Raw genomic sequence first — 13,438 nt, 5'->3', positions numbered from 1 at the left:
ATGCTGATGAAAGAAACAAAAGTATATCCAGATAAATGGAGAGGTATACTATGTTCATGGCTGGAAGGCTCAACATGACATGGGATGATGTCAATTTTCCTAAATTGATATATGAGTTTAATGCAATTCCTTTCAAAATCTCAGCCAGACTTTTCAAAGATATAGACAAAATTATTCTAAAATCTATATGGAATGACAAGGGAACTAAAATAGCTAACACAATTCAAAAAGCAAGAATAAAATGTGAAGAATAAATGGACTAAATTTTAAAATTATTGTATAATTACACTACTCCAGATTGTGTGGAATTGGCAAAGGAATTGGTACCTAGATCAATGGAACAAAAAAAGAATCCCAAAAGACTCGTGTAAATATGCCCAGCTGATTTTGACGAAGGTGCAAGAGCAGTTAAATGCAAGACAAATAGTTTTTCCAACAAATGGTGTCAGAGCAATTGGGCATCCATGGGAAAAAATAAACATTGACCTAATTCTCACACCTTATACAAATATATACTCATAGTGGATCATAGACTTAAAAGCAAAGTATAAAACTCTAAAAGTTTAAAAATCTTCAGGGTCTAAGGCTAGGCAAAGAGTTCTTAGATTTGACACAAGAAGTACAATCCATAAAAGGAAAATTTGATAAATTGAAGTTCATCAAAATTCTTAAAACTTGTCCTGAGAAAAACCCTATTAACAGGATAAAAAGGCAAGCTACAAAGTTGTAGAAAATATTTTCAAACACATAGCCAACGAAGGTGATATATTAAGAATACATAAAGAACAGCCAAACCAACAGAAAAAAGGAAACAACCATTTAGAACCAGGCAAAAAACATGAAGAGACATTCCACCAAGAAGATATTCAGATTGTGAAGAATCCTAAAACATATTTTCAAAATGATTAGCTATTGGGGAAAATAAAATTAAACCATAATGAGATATCACTACACAGCTTTCAGAATGGCTAAAATAAAAGATAGTGACAACACCAAATGCTAGCAAAGATGCAGAGAAACTAGACTATTAGCTTGCTAGTGGGAATGTAAAATATTATAGCCACATTTGAAAACAGTTCAGCAGATTCTTTAAAAAACTTAACATGAATCTGTCATATGACCCAGTAATTGCACTACTGAGCACTTACCCAAGAGAAATGGAGATTTATGTTCACTCAACAGACCTGTACATGAATGTTAATAACAGCTTTATTCATATTATCCCAAAACTGGAAACAAGGCAGATGTCCTTCAAGGAGTGAATGGCTAAATAAATTGATACAATGCCTATACCATGGAATGCTATTCAGCAATTAAAAGGAACAAACTATTGGTACATACAACAACCTGAATGACTCTCCAGAGAATTATGCTGAGTGAAAAAAAAAAACAGCCCCCAAAGGGTGTATAGTTAAGGATTCCATTTAAATATCATTCTAAAACTGACAAAATTTTAGAAATGGATGACAAATTGGTGGTTGCCAAGGTAAGGGGGTGTTGTGGTTGAGATGATCTCAAATAGAAAGTTTAATTAAAAATCATTGCACTGTAACTTAAAACATGAATTTTCTTGTATATGCATTACTAATTGAAAAATCAAATTGATTTTTTAAATTACCAGAATTAAAGAGAAGGAAAATATGACCCACAATGAGAAGAAAAATCAATAAGTAGAAACAGTCACAGAAATAAGAGAAGAGAGAAGTAGAAAGGGGACTTAAAGTAGTTTTTATACCTATATTTCATATATTTAATAAGGTAGAAGAAAGATTAGGAATGTTAAGTAGAGACATGGGGGTTATAAAAAAGATCCAAATGAATTGTCTAGGGATAAAAACAAATACATTAGGTGGGTTTAACAGCAGTTAAACACCGCAGAAGAAAATATTAGTGAACTTGATGATATAGCAATAGAAACTATCTAAAACAAAACTCAGAGGGAAAATATTTTAAAATAAAAAGGGTGTGACTTTCTTCCAAAGAGTACGGTATGGAAAGTGGGAAGAGTAACTTACAGTGGAGAAACCTGACAAGCATTTCCTCAACCTGGTGAGCAAGGTCAACCTCTACAGTGACAAGCCATGTTGATCGTATATACCGTTCGTATGTGATGAAATTGGCATTTTATCTCTATGATGTTCCTCCAAAAACACATCCCAAATCTAATGAAGAGAAAATGTATCAGACTATTATCAAATTAAGGACATTCTACAAAATACCTAACTGGTTACCCCTCAAAACTGTGAAGGTAATCAAAAACAAGGAAAGTCTGAGAAACCTTCACAGCCAAGAGGAACTTAAGGAAATATGATGACTAAATGTAATGTGGTATCCTAATGGGATCCTGGGATAGGAGAAGGACATTAGTTAAGAACTAAGGGAATATGAATAAAGTAGGAATTTTAGTTAACTGTAATAAATCAATATTGGTTAATTAATTGCAATAAATATACTAATGTAAGGAGTTAATAGGGGGAACTGGGTTCAGGGAGAGTGTGAACTCTCTATACGGTCTTTGTAATTTTCTGTAAATCTATAACTTTCCTAAAATAAAAAGTATATTTAAAATAAAATGAACAGGGTATCACTGAGCTGTGGTACAACTTTAAGTGGACTAACAATCATGTATTTGGAATTCCCAAAGTACAGAGAGGGCAGAAAAATATTTGAAGAAGTAATGGATTTTTTTCAAATTGTTGCAAACTATAAGCCTATAGATCCAAGAACCTAAACTAACCCCAAGCACAACACCAAAAACACATCATAATCATATTGCTTAAAACTATTTATAAAGATAAAATAACAGGGTTGGCTAAGTTATGTTGACTGACCCTCTCCCTGAAATTAGTTGAAATGCTGCATAAACTATTTTAAAATATGTTTTTGAAATAAACCATTTCAAATACTTGGTGTATGCTAAAATTTAAACAATATTTATAGGGAAATTTAGAGCCTTGTATACATTTATTAGGAAGATATAAGACTGAAAATCAGTGATATAAGCATCCATCATGGTGCTAGGGGAAAAAGCCAACAATAAAACTAAAACAAAATAGGAGAAATAAATAAACAACATTAGAGCAGAAATAAATGAAACAGAAAACAAACATACAAAACAGAGGATCAGCAAGACCAACAGTTGCTTCTTTAAAAAAAATTGTAAAATTGACAAACATCTGGAAATATTTTGCAAGAAAAGGGAGAATATGCAATAAGCAATATCAAGAATTAAAAGGATATATTAGAGATGTTCAAGTACTATAAAGACAGTAATAAAACATTGTAAATAACCTCATCACAATAAATTTTTAAAAGAAGTGGCTAGTATGTTGAAAAGCCTAGCAGTGCTTCTGATAAGCTCATAGGGCTAGGAGAATAAAATTTGGGGTCCAAGGCTTGTTAAGGAAGAGGGAACCTGATAATTACTCTGGACTTTGGGCTTGTGACCTCAATGGGCCACTGTTAAAGAGAAAGAGTGAACTCTAAATAGATTGGCCCTGGCAACGTCTAAAAACCAAGTCCAGATTATCTTAATATCTATATTAAACTTGGATTAAGTTGCTTCGGGATCATTCATGACCTAACTATTTGCCAGAAGGGGGTGCAAATCTTTCTAAGAAGAAGACACTGTCATTTTAAGTGTCAAATTATATCTTCAATTTTGATATATGATATTCAACATACTATAAAAATAATCAAATGCACTAGTAGACAAGATGATATAATACAAAAAAAGAAAAAATACATCAATGAAAACAGATAATCTAGAAAATGGAGTTATCAGACACAGACATTAAAATCACTATGTTTAGTAAGGCAAAAAATCTAAAGACATGACTTAGCATTTTATCAAAGAGTTATAATCCATAAGATAACCAAACCGAAATTCTAGAAGTGGAAACTAAAAGAGCTGAAATTAAAAATTAAATGAATTTATTTAACAGCATAATAGAAAAAGTTGAACAGAGAATTAATAAAATAAAATATAGCTCAGAAGCAAATATACAGAAAAAAGGTATGAAAGAATAAAAGTATTTAAAAATAAAAGAAGGTCATAGAAGACTAAAGACATACTGTGAAAAGATCTAACATATATGTATTTGTAATTCCAGAGTAGAAAAGAGGGAATGGAGAAGAAGAAATATTATAGGCAAAAATGGTTGCAAAGTACTGAAAAAAAAAAAACACTGATATAAAATATCCAGTCACATTCAAGAATCATTATGAGCACTATGCAGACTAAATACAAAGAAAATGAAACACAGGATCAACATTGTAAAAAGAGATAAAAATAAAGGAAAAGATAAAATCAGCCAGAACTTTCTAACATCATTAAGTGAAAAGTTGCTGGCAACTTTATAATGGATGGATAAAGTTGACAGCACCTGAGGCAATTGATAAATATTAACACCACTATTAACAGGGAAATCAGATGTTAGGTGCTTCTAATGTAATGATTAGGACAGGCATATTACCACCTACAAAGTATTCTTAGCCAAAATATTTAAGCTGGAATATAATCAAACCTCTAGATCTAACTACCAGTTAACAGAGAATACAGGGGAGTAAAAAATATGTTAGTGACACCATAAAGATATAACTATCCAAAAATAAAACACAGAAAATTCTAAAGTAAATATGACTCAGTTTCTTCAACAAACTAATGATATGGTGGGAATAAAGAAAAGGACAATTTAAGGATTAAAAGAGACATGGGAAGTAATATTTCTATTATCTCACTTATATCTTATTATCTCAATTATAATTAAGTTAGTATAAATCTGAAGCAGATTCTGATAAATTAAGAAGTATTTGGTAAAAGTACATGCTTTAGAGGTATATGATCTAAAAAGCAACAATTAAAACAATAAAATTTAAGATATGGCAAAATAAATCATTAAAGAATTAGAATGTGACACTACAAAAATATTCTAGTGTAAATATGAATGGATTAAATGATTCAATCAAGAGTCAAAGATTGCCAGACTGTATAAAAAATATAATCCAAAAAATACTATGTACAGGAGAAACAGTTTAGATTCACACATATAATAGACTAAAAGTAAAAAAATGGAAAAATAAATATGCAAACATACAAACGTTGATGTGGCTATACCTGTGTTAGACAAAATAGACTTTAAAATAAAAATGTTGCTTGAGGTAAAGAAGGACACTTTATAATGATAAAAAAAAGTAGATCCATCAGGAAGTTATAAAAATTATAAATATGTATGCATCTAACAACAGAGCCCCTGAATACAGGAAGCAAAGGCTGATAGAATTAGGGGGAGAAATAGATAATTGAACAATATTTCAGTTTGCTAAAGCTGTCAGAATGCAATATACAAGAAATGGGTTGACTTTTTCAATGAAAATGTATTAGATTACAAATGTGCAGTTTAAAAGCCATGAAAATGTCCAAATTAAGGCATCAGCAGAATTAAAAACAAAACCCACATGGTTATCTCAATAGATGCAGAAAAAGCATTTGAAAAATTCAAAATCCTTTCATGATAAAAAATTTCAAAAAACTAGTAATAGAAGGGAAACTGTCTAAATTTGACAATGGCCTGTATGAAAAACCCACAGCTAAAATTGTACTTTATGGTGAAAGACCGAACATTTCCCCTCTAATAGAAGGACAAGTAAAAGATGCCTGTTCTTGACACTTCTATTCAACACTATAGAGGGGGATCTCAAAATGAAATAAAAGACATCCAAATTGGAAATTTGCAGATTACATGATTTTATATATATAGAAAATACTAAGGCATCCACTGAAAACTATAAGGACTAATGGAATGAGTTAAGCAAGGTTGCAGGATACAAGATATATATATACAAAAATCAACTATCATTTGAACCAGATGGCAGCACAGGGAAGTGTGGAATTTAGTTAGTAAATACTGAGGACTGTCAGGAACCACTGTTTGGGGGATGTCAGTGATTGGACACACCTTGTACACCAGTCTGGAATGAGTGAAAGGACTGATATCATAGCACAGAATTGTAAGTTAAAGCTCCCAAACTTTGGAAGCTGGGGCCGCTCCCCCACTGGCACAACAGGCTGTTGGAAACACTCCCCCATAGGAAAAAGAAGCAGTCACTACTAGGAATAAGGGAAGGTAGCTCAGCCAAATTCCAACTGTGGTTTTAATTAACTAATTTGGACTGCTGAATACACACTCTGAGCACAGATAAACCCAGAGAAAGCAGGAAAGTAACCCTGAGATCTCTCCTGGCATAGAAGAGAAGGAACTGAGGAAGGAAAAAAAACAGAGGCTTTTGGAGTCAGCTGAGATCCAAGAAAATGGGCATATTGGCCAGGTACCAAGTTTGTCTCTTGAATGGTGAATTTTGGGGGCTGGGAACTGGTTCTGAAAAGAAACTTTTTAATTTTTTTATTTTCTCTCTCTATTTTTAAAGTATTACAAGCAGGTCATTAGAGAAAGCCTCAGACATTTTCAATTATCAGCACTGACCCAGGCGAGTTAAGACAGATCTGAGAGACAAAGTACCAAGCCAAGTGAAGAAGATAATTCCCTATAGGGTGTACCATCCCCAAGAAAATGGGGAGAGGCCCAACCTCTTCAGAGAATTTAGACCCCAGGGGCTGGAAATCAGAAACTGCCTAAGCTTGCCTTCCATCTCAGCCTCTCTCTCAACCACAACCCTGGAAGGGACAGGGGCTACTGATAATTAAAGGCACCACACCACTTTATGCTGTGGGAAGCTGTGTGCTGACAAGCGCCACCTGCTGGACAGAATAGGAAAAGCACAGAGTGTGGAGGCTTCACAGAAAGTCTGACAACCTGTTGGGGTCTCATCCTTAGGGAAACTTGGTACTGATTTATACCTTCCTCCTGAGACCTGGATCTGCCTCGTCTGGCAAAATCTGATTGGGATTGATCATATCTGGGAAGACCTTCCTCAAAAATAAAAATTTCCATATACGCAGGGCTAGAACAAGAAAAGAACTGAAAAATTCTGATCAATTAAACAGATGCTCTGCTAGAGGTCTAGAATAAGTTTAACTGAATGCCAAAGAACAGATAGAGAACAAGGCCAACCAACAAGAAAACTCTAGATAAAAGAGGTATGCTATATTTAAGATACTGAAAGAGAAAAACTGTCAATAACTTTATATCTGGGAAAACTGTCCTTCATTAATGAGGGAGAATTTAAAATATTTTCAGACAAACAGACACTGAAAGAGTTTGTGAACAAGAGACCAGTTCTACAAGAAATACCAAAGGGAGCATTACAAATAGATGGGAAAAGTCAGGAGAGAAAGTGTTGGAGACGGTTGTCTGAGGGCTTGAGCGGTTGGCTGTCGGCCGAGGGGCATGAGCATCAGAACACCGTGCTTGGATGATGTGAAAAACCGCTGAAGCAAATGTTCTCAAGGACACTGACTCAAGAGCCCAAAGAGACCTGAAAAGAGAGCATTCTGATAAGAAACAAACAGTTCCTGGGACAGGAACTGGGAACCAACTTTGTAGCTTTGCAGGCATGACAGATATTCAAAAATAATCTTGCTTTGATTATATTTCCTAAAGCAGTTCCCACATAAGAGCACAATAAATATGTGGATGTTAGTATATTTTTGCACCTGATGAGCTTGAACTCCCATTTAACTAACTTCTTGTGTCTGTCGTTTCTTAATCCTGTGCAGCGCCCCTTCTTCTCCTCTGTTCTCCAGGGAATTCCCACAGGAAAAGTCTTGAGAAGAGTGTAGAAATGAAGATTATCAGTAAGGGTAAAAAGAGAGAGAAAATAAAATATGATATATCAGAATAAGGTCATGATGCCTGCAACAATGTGGATGAACCTTGAGGACATTATGCTGAGTGAAATTAGCCAGAAACAAAAGGAAAAATACTGTATGGTCCCACTAATATCAACAAATATTAATAAGTGAAATTTGAAAGTTAAAGCCCAGAACACAGGTTATCAGCACATAGAAAGAGGGTAGATGTTGGGCATTTGATGCTGAAGTGATACAGAATGTTCAACAAAGTTTATTGCAAAGATCCAGAAATGAATAGCACAATACTATCTGATGGTAGCGCAATATTGGAAGTACACTGAAAAAGCTAAGTGTGAGTGTGGTTGAAACAGGAAGGTTAAGGGCATGTATGACACCAGAAAGAAAGAGAGAAGATATAGACTGTGACTATATAACTTAGCAAAACCTAGAATAGACAGTGATGGGGGTTAAATGTACAAATATAAGACTGTTTTTACATGAGGGAAAGTGAATTAATGTCAACAGAGCAAGGTGTTAAAAGTGGGATGGTACACAGAAAAAAACATATTCAATGCAACCTAGCATCTATAGTTATCAGTTACATTGTATTATGCTTCAATTAGATGTAATGAAGGCACTACGCCAAAGCTAAATGTCAATAAGAAAGGGATATAAGGTTGGGGAGGGGGTATGGGATTCTTGATGTTATCATTGTTGTTTCTTTTTCTTTTCTTGTCTTTTTAAATTTTATATTCTTCATTTTTTCCTCTTCTTTCTTTGTGGAAGAAATGGAACTTTCCTCATATAGATTGTGGTGGTGAATGTATAACTATGTGATTATGCAAGGAACCATTGATTATTTACTTAGGATGAATTTATGGTGTGTTAATAAAACTGCTTAAAAATAAACAGAAAACCCAAGTGCTGGAGAAATGTGGATAGAGAGATGTACCTACTCACTGTTGGTAGGGAAGTAGAATGGTACAGCCCCTCTGAGAGTTTGGCAAGGGGAGGAGACTGAGTTTACTTGCAGAGTTCGCTTAGAGAGAGGGGCAACCTCTGAGCAGCAAAAGAGGTTCTCTGGGGCATAATCATAAGTAGGCTTAGCTACTTGTTATATGATCCTGCAATCCCATTTTTAGGTATATACTTGGAAGAAATGAAAGCAAGGACATGAATGGACATTTGCACACTGTACTTATGATGGCAGTATGCACAATTTGCAATGGATGGAGGTGTCCTAAGGGTCCATCAACTGAAGAATGGAAGGCCAAACTGTGGTGTATACATCCAATAGAATATTGACCAGCTGCAAGAAGGAATGAAATTCTGGGGCATGCAACTAGGATAATGAACCTTGAGGACAGTATGTTGAATGAAATAAACCAGAAATAAAAAGACAGATATTATAATGCCTCACTAATATGGACTAACTATAATGTGCAAACTCTGAGAATTGAATTTGAGAGCATATGTTATCAGGGGAAGGCTTATTGTAAATGTTCCTAGATTGTAAGCTCTTACAGCATTCACATCTATTTCTGAGTTGTAAATGTTATTTCTAAATTCTGTGATGCTGAGCTTTCTGTGTATAACTTGGTTGTTCCCTGGAACTTTGGGTATCTGTGTGACACCTGAGACTCAGAGCCAGAGCAGCTCTGAAAGTTAATATAACCCCACACAGCAACTGTTTTAAAAGCTAAAAAAGAGACCAGACTTCAATTAAAGATATGAATGAAGCTAATCTGGATAGACTAAGGTAAATCAGAATACAGGGTAAAGGATGATATTGACTGTATTGTAAAACTTCAACTTCTGTGTGAGACCAAGGGAAGAGATGTTCATTCAGTACAAAATTTGCATTTTCTCTAGCACATTATCTAAATTAACCTGTATGGTCAGTTTATTCAAACACCATAATTATATGGAACCTTGAATAGGAAGTGAGAGCTTGTTGGTTTGTGCAGGTTAGTGTGATGCCCTAATACATTCCAGAGTAATCTTGGAAGAAGTTTAAAAAAAAAGTATTTGCAAGGTCTCCCTCAGGGACTGGGGGAAAATGTGGAAATATTAAACTTTCCCACCTGGGGAAGACCTAATATTTTTACAAGCATTGTGAACTACCAATTTAATAGGCCAAGCCCTCGATCTTGGGGTTTGCCCTTATGAAACTTATTCCTGCAAAGGAGTAGCTAAGCCTACTTATGATTATGCCTAAGAACACCCCTAGAGAACCTCTTTTGCTGCTCAGATGTGGCCTCTCTGTCTAAGCCAACTCTGCAGATGAACTCACTGCCCTAAACACCCCCATACACACACATGGGTCATGACTCTCAGGGGTGTAAATCTCGTGGCAATGTGGGATATGACTCCTGGAGATGAGCCTGGACATAGCATCATGGGATTAAAAAAGACTTCTTGACCAAAAGGGGGAAGACAAATGAAACAAAATAAAGTTTCAGCAACTGAGAGATTTCAAATAGTTTAGAGGTCATTCTGGAGGTTACTCCTACACATTATATAGATATCCCTTTTCAGTTTTTGTTGTATTGGAGTAGCTAGAGGGAAATGCCTGGAAATGTTGAGCTGTAATCCAGTAGCCTTGATTCTTGAATATGACTGAATAATCATATAGTTTTTATGGTGTGACTGTGTGAGTATGAAAATTCTGTGACTGACAGCCCTTTATTCATTGTATGGACATATGAATAAGAAAATAAAGACAAAAATAAATAAATAATAGGTGGGTTAGGTGGTATGGGATGTTTTGGGTGTTCTTTTTTCCTTATATTTCTATTCTTATTTTTATTGTTCTTGGGGTAATGAAAATGTTCAAAAATAGATTATAATGAGTGCACAATTATATGATGATACTGTGAAATATTGATTGTATACTTTTAGATGATTATAAGATATGTGAATATATCTAAATAAAGTTACATTTAAAATCAATTGTATTTCTATACAGTAATAATGAACAATCCAAAAAGGAAAGCAATTTCATTTACAATAGCATCAGAAAGAAGTACAGAGCTTGTATTTTGGAAACAACAAAACATTGATGAAAGAAATTAAAGATCTAAATAAACTGAAAGGCATGCTACATTCACAGATCAGAGGACTTAATATTGTTAAGATGGTTATATTCCCCAAATTGATCAAAAGATTCAATGCAATTGCTATCAAAAGCCCAGTGACTCCCTTGCAGAATTGAAAACATGATCCTAAAATTCATACGGAAATGCAAGGAACAAAGAATAGCCAAAACAATCTTTAAAAAGATTGCAAGATTCACACTTGCAGATTTCAAAGCTACAGTAATCAAGATGATGTAACATTGGCAAAAGGATAGACAAAATAGATTAATGAAATAGAGTCAGAGTCAAGAACTAAACCTTCATGTTTAGGGTTAATTATTTTTAATCAGTTAAAATATTATTTATTTTTCTTGTGGTAAAATAAACATACTATATATTCAATTTACCATTTTAATAATTTTAAAGTACATAATTCAGTAGCATTAAGTGCATTCACATTACTATACAACCATCACCACTTTTTCCTTCCATAACTTTTTCATCATCCCAAGAGGAAACCCCATACACTTTATTTTTATTATTTTTTCATTTATGTCCCCAGCCCTCCTCCCTCTATCATTCTCACATGCAGCTTCATTCAGTGTTTTAACATAATTATATTACAGTTAGGTAGTATTGTGTTGTCCATTTCTGAGTTTTTGTATCCAGTCCTATTGCACAGTCTGTACTTTAGTTAGTCACTTCCTATTCCCCTTTACCCCTAGCCCTTGGTAAGCGCTAATCTGCTTTCTGTCTCTATGGATTTGCCTATCCAGGATATTTCATATAATGGAATCATACAATACTTGACTTTCTGTTTCTGGCTTCTTTCATTTAGCATAATATTTTCAAGATTCATCCATGTTGTAGCATGAATCAGTACCTCATACCTTTTTATGGCTCAATAATATTTCTTTGTCGGGTATACAACATTTTGTTTATCCATTCAGAAATGTAGACATTTGAGTTGTTTCTACCTTTTGGCTGTTATGTCTATGAACATTCATGTACAAGTTGTTTGAACACCTTTGGACCACATACCTAGAAGTGGAATTGTTGGGTTATAGGGTAATTCTATGTGTATTCAATAATTTTTTACGAAGGTACCAAGACCATTAAATGAATGAAAGAAAAGGTTCTTTCAAAAAAAAATGGCCTGAGACAACTAAATAGCCAAATGCAAAAAACTGATATTGAACCCCCACCTCACACCATTCACAGAAATTAACTCAAACTAGATCAAAGACCTAAATGTAAAATGTAGAGGAAAAAAACAGTTATGAATCTTTGTTACCTTGGATTAGACAGTGATTTCTTATATATAACACAAAAACACAAGCAACATAGAAAAATTGGACATAATCAACTTTAAAAACTTTTATGCTTCAAAGGTATCATCAATAAAGTGAAAAGACAACCTGCACAAAGGGAGAAAATATTTGTAAATCATATTTTATGAAGAACTTGTATCTAGAATATATAAAGAACTATATACAACTCAATAATAAAAAAGGCACATAACCCAATCAAAAATAGGCAAAGAATTTGAAGAGATATTTCTCCCAAGACATACAAATGGCCAATAGCAAATGAACGGATGCTTAATATCATTATCCATCAGAGAAATACAAATAAAAATCACAACAAGATACCCCTTCACATCCACTAGAATGACTATAATAAAAAATACAATTAATGACAAGAATTGATAAAGATGTGGAGAAATTGGAGCCACCATACACTGCCATTGGGAATACAAAGTGGTGCAGCTGTTTTGTAAAATAGTTTGGAAGTTCTTCAAATGATTTAACATAGAGTTATTACATGATCCTGCAATTCCCCTCCTAGATACATACCCAAGGGAAATGAAAACATATACCCACACCAAAAGTGTACATGAATGTTCATAATAGCATTGTCATAATAGCCAAAAAGTAGAAACAACATATCAACTGATGAATCGTCCATCAATTGATGTTGAAATCCATTAGCATATGAACAGATAAATAAAATATGGCATTCCATATGATGGAATATTATTTGACAATAAATAGAAATGACATATGGATACATGCTACAACATGGATGAAACTTGAAAACATTATGCTATGTGGCAAAAGACAGCTTGAAGGACAATATATTGTATGACTCCATTTATATGAAGTGTCCACAATAAGCAAATCTATAGATACAGAAATTATATTAGTGATTGTTTAAGTTTGGAGGGAGGTGAAAAGGAGAATGGGGATGATGGCCAAGGGGTGCAGAGTTTCATTTGGGTTAACGGAAATGTTCAAAATTAATTGTGGTGGATGGATGCACAATTCTGTGAATATTACAAAAAGCCATCGGATTTTACACTTTATATGGGTGAATTTATGGCATGTGAATTATATCTCAATAAGGCTGTTAAAAGGGTTTATGGCTATTATATCTTGTCTAAAATTTATTCATCTAATTGTCACATAATTTTCCCTTTGAATGTTCAGTTCAAAGGGAAACTGTTAATAGACATGTATGGGAGACTCCAAAGCTATTTCTAGAAATTATATAAATGACATTTTATTTGGCACTTTTATCTACATACAAAATTTTTCCCTATTAGAGTCAC

This window comes from Tamandua tetradactyla, chromosome 20, assembly GCF_023851605.1.
Source record: "Tamandua tetradactyla isolate mTamTet1 chromosome 20, mTamTet1.pri, whole genome shotgun sequence".
In the NCBI taxonomy this organism is placed as follows: Eukaryota; Metazoa; Chordata; class Mammalia; order Pilosa; family Myrmecophagidae; genus Tamandua; species Tamandua tetradactyla.
Note: the sequence above shows the minus strand (reverse complement) of the source record.